This window comes from Antrostomus carolinensis, unplaced genomic scaffold (assembly GCF_000700745.2).
Source record: "Antrostomus carolinensis isolate BGI_N321 unplaced genomic scaffold, ASM70074v2 scaffold21035, whole genome shotgun sequence".
NCBI classification, from domain to species: Eukaryota; Metazoa; Chordata; class Aves; order Caprimulgiformes; family Caprimulgidae; genus Antrostomus; species Antrostomus carolinensis.
Genome location: NW_010315975.1, coordinates 41159 through 45577, shown reverse-complemented (window position 1 = coordinate 45577; position 4419 = coordinate 41159).

Here is a 4419-nt window from a genome sequence, read left to right as displayed (position 1 = left end):
GGGCAGCTCCCATCAAACCCCCTTGCACCTTTACTCTCATGACTGCTTGGCCACCTCCTCTTGGTCTGGGTTTGGGAACTCTTTGGGGCATCTGTTGAGCCTTGAAACCTGGGTGGGAAGGAGTTGGCCAGGTTCTGGGAAATTCCCTGGGGACAGTGTGAGGTGGTGACACCAGTCATGCAGGACCAAGAGTCAGAGTCTCATGAAGCAAGGTCCATCCTCCCAGAGTTGGCTGGGAAAACTGCTTCACCACAAGGCAAAAGGATTATTTAAGTGCCAGCAGCCAGGTCTGCCTTTGTCCTCTCCTCTAGGACAGCAGGACCATGGGACACAGCTCAGCCTGTGCTGCCCCAGGGGCACTTCCCAAATCTGGGGCAGGAATGGTCTGTAGGGAAGCTAAGGCTTCCTGGATCACTCCACTCAACACTGACCAGCAAAAAGCCAAAAAATCCAGCCTGGTTTTGCTGCAAACAGCTCCAGGACCAGGGACACAGCTGGGAATGAGGCATGTACCTCGTGGTGTCTTTGGGTGTCGGAGTCCCTGATAGCTGTGCTGGGGAGTGAGGAGCAGAGGGAAGATCCTGCCCTCCACTTCCAACAGTGTCACCTGGTGCCAGCACCCCCGTCCCACCCCTTGGCTCTCCTCCTGATGCACTGCGAGGTGTGACACAGAGTCAGAGCTGCCACCAGCCCCGTGGGGACCAGTGCTGCCACATCTGGGAGCATCAGGGAGATGTCAGTGCAGCTCCCTGGAGGTATCACTCAGCTCTGAAATACCCCAAAATGAGACCCAAAATGGGTTCTGGGACCTCGGGGGAGGCGGTTACAGATTGCCTTAGTCAGGTTGGTTGCGTTTTCTTTCTTTTTCTCCCTTTTTTCTTTTTTTTGCTGGCTTTCACACCTCCCCTCACTCTCTATTTTTGATCAACTGAGTCAACCCGCAGTTGATTTGGTGCTTGAGGAGTGGAAAGGTGATCCTGCTCCATCAGCGGGGCACAGCCCACTCATCTCCCCTCCGCACTGCTCTGCACCAGCAGCTCCCTGCCATGAGCAAACCCACTACAATACATTTTTGCCTCTATGAAGGTGGGGGTTAAAGGGCTGAGCACCTGAAAACCCCAGTGTGGAGCTGCACCAGCCCTTGGGTGATGCAGAAGAGCATAGGGTGGGCATCCTACCTGCTCTGCAGACCCCAGCCTTAAAACTGGGACACCAGTGGGACATCAGCTGCTGTGGGAAGGGGACAAGGGTTAAGGGAGGTAAGGGGATGGGGAAGACTTTGGGGAAGGTGACATCAGGTCAAAAGCCCCTTCCCAGTCCCCAGCCTGTGTCAGCCCTTCCCAGAGCCAGAAGCATGTCTGGCTTTCATGCCCTTGCTCCAAGCTTGGTGGTTTGAACTGTTCAGGATGTTTGTGGGTCCAACTCTGGGCTTTGCTCAGCCACTGTCTGCTGGCTTGGCGGGACCCCATTGTCCCTCTCACGAGGCTGAGCCCATCCCTTGCACCCTGGGGAGAGGGGGTGAGGAGAGGCATGGGGGTTTAGTTTTTCTTTAGAAAATTAATCACACTTTAATTACAGTGAAACCTGGAGACATGGCAAAGGATTAAGTGGATTATCTTCAAAGTAATTTGTTATCAAATATTTATCCTTCTGGGAAGGGAAATGCAGCCTGAGAGATTCTGCATTATCTGTGCTGCTGGCCAAGGATGTGCAGTGTCCTTTGTGCCTTCTCCTGCCACTATCCCCCCCATCCTGGTCCCCTTGAAAGGCAGAGCAGGGTCCTTTGTTCCCCAAGGTCCCTTGTCCCCTGGGGTTGGTGGGTGGTGGCGTCAGGGCTTTGCCCCTGCAAGCCTATGGCACTGCAGGAGGGGAGATGCTGGTGCCTTACTGGTATTCTCTGGTTTGTGAGATGACAGCAGGGACAGCCAGCACCTCTTGCTGGCTCTGGCATGGGATGGATGCTCCCAGTCCTGCCAGTGCCTGGCTGCTGCCTGCATCTTCAGCAATGGGGAAGGGGCCAGGGGCTGCAGTGGTTGCAGCTCCATCGCTGCCAGAGCAGCCCGCGAGATGCGTGGTAAATCGGATTCAGTCTGAACTCTTTATCCGTTTGTCAGACAGTGGGTTTAGTGCTTGGATGCTTCATTAACTAATAATAATGAGTCATTGTATTTGCCTCCTGGGCATTGTAAATGATCCAGTGTCAGGAGACGACACAAGGACGTGGAATCGCAATGAGGCTGAAAGGGGCTCAGCTTGGAGCACAGATAAAACCGACGCAGGTGTGTGTACCTCTGTGCTCCCCACCTGGGGACATGGCCTCAGGGAGGGGATGGCTGTGTGGGGACAGAGCCTTGTGAGAGCTCGCAGCCAGCTGGGCTCATGGTACCAGGGTGATCCCACATGTGCTGGGTCCTCCTCTGTGCTGTTTCCCTTCTTCCCCTTGACTCAGGTGGCTTGAACAGAAGCTGTTCACTCTGTTCCCTTCCCATTGATAAAGGGACATTTTTAGCCTGCACTGCCCTGCAAGCAGCTCTCATAGTCCCTCCAGGGCTGCACCTCAAGGTGATGCACCACCTGCATCATGACCATCCAGTGTAACACATCTTTGTATTTTCCTGGAAGGATAATTCCTCCTCTGGAGTGAAAGCAGAGTGATGTACAGTACACAGAAATGTGCAGTCCCTGGCCAGGAGATGTGTGCATGCCAGTGGGGCAAGGAGAACAGAGGGACCAGTATCCTCTGCCACCAGTGTCACAGCCCACATCCCTGTAGACAGCACCCATTTTCATCCCAGTTCTGCATGCGGAGAAGGAACAATCCCCTCCAGCCCCCAAAATCCTCCTGTGCACCCCAGTGAGCGTGGGGGAAGCATACTCCTGTCCTCAATAAGCACACAGCTCCTTCCCCTGGGACAGGCACCTGCGGGCTTTGGTTTGCCTCCAAAATCTGACCCCAAGAAGCTGCTGATTAAACCAAAGAGGAAAATCAAGGTAAAAGCAATAAGGGAATCATGAAAAAAAAAAGAAAAGGAAAAAGAAAAAGGGGAAAACGAGCTGGTGGGATGACTGTGCAAAGAGCAGGAGCGGAATGGAGGTCGTTTCGGCTCACACATTGTCGAGGGGAACAGCAAGTGTACCTCTTGCTGGGAAACAGCCACCGAGGATCTTCTTCTGCCTGAGTTAACATGGGAAACTCCCGCCCTTAAGGGCTGAGAGGCTGGCAGAGTGTGGTCCCTGTGTGTGTCACCGTGTCCATGCCACCACTGCCCACTGCCAGCGGGACCGGGAGCGTTGGCGAGCTGGGCTGTGCAGGGTGAGTGTCCCTGCAGTGATGTGAGCTGCTGGGAGCCCAGATCTCATCCCAGCTGCATGCCCTCTGATAACAGGCATTGCACTAGTTTTGGGGGACCAGGACACCCCCGAGTTCAGAGCTGGGGCCCCACAGAGCCTGTGCTGGTGCAGAGCATGCTTGCCTCTGCCAACCCAACTCATCAGCCCCTCATGGAACGAACCAGCTTTGTTTGACGAGACATTGTTTTCCATAAACAACATGGACTAGCATTAATTAGGTTTCTATCCTTTAATTCTTTATTAATTGAATCTTACATCAGCTTCTCTTTTATTTTCCCTAGGATTAAAGCCAGGCTGAGCAGGCAGCACTGAGCTGGATCATTCCACATTCCCTCTCCTGGAGCCAACTCACCTTTACCACCCCCTTTACCTCCTGCAGCATCCCTGGCTCTGGGCTTTGCTGCAGGACCCAGCTCAGGCAGGGCACAGAGCCGAGGCACCCCAGCCGACCGCTTCTCCAGTGTGCATTCCTGGCAGATGATATTTAATAAGGCCAAATCATTAATGAACTAGAAAGCACTTCAGCAGCCCGATGTGAGACAAATATAGCTGCCTGCTCATTTCCAAATACCAAACAGAAATATTTGCTGCCTGTTATGTATCATCATTAGCAATTTTGCCATCTCTATTAAGCATTCGTCTGTAATAATACAAATATAATTTAAAAAATTTATTTCTTGTTGCACTTAGCCGTACCCGACATGTTTTTTTCTTGGCATTTTCATCTTGCTTTTTTGCATTCTTAACATTTCACATCTCCCATACCTGAATGACTGCTATCTAGTTTTCCTTGGCTATATATATATACCTTTTTCCATTGTAATTGCCGCTTTCATTTCATCGTTGAACCACAAGAATTTTAATAGTTTCATTCTCTGACTCTGTAGCCAGGCTTTTTGGTCCCTCTATTTGACTCTGCAAGCTCCCTCCTAATTCCCAGCCATATATTTTTCCATCTGAGTTCCTCCCCTTGCAGCCAGCCACAGCGTTCCAGCCTTCCCAGGGATGCTATGGCTGTTTGCATATTCTCTCTCACTCCAGGCAGGTTTATTCCCTGCCATGGCAACC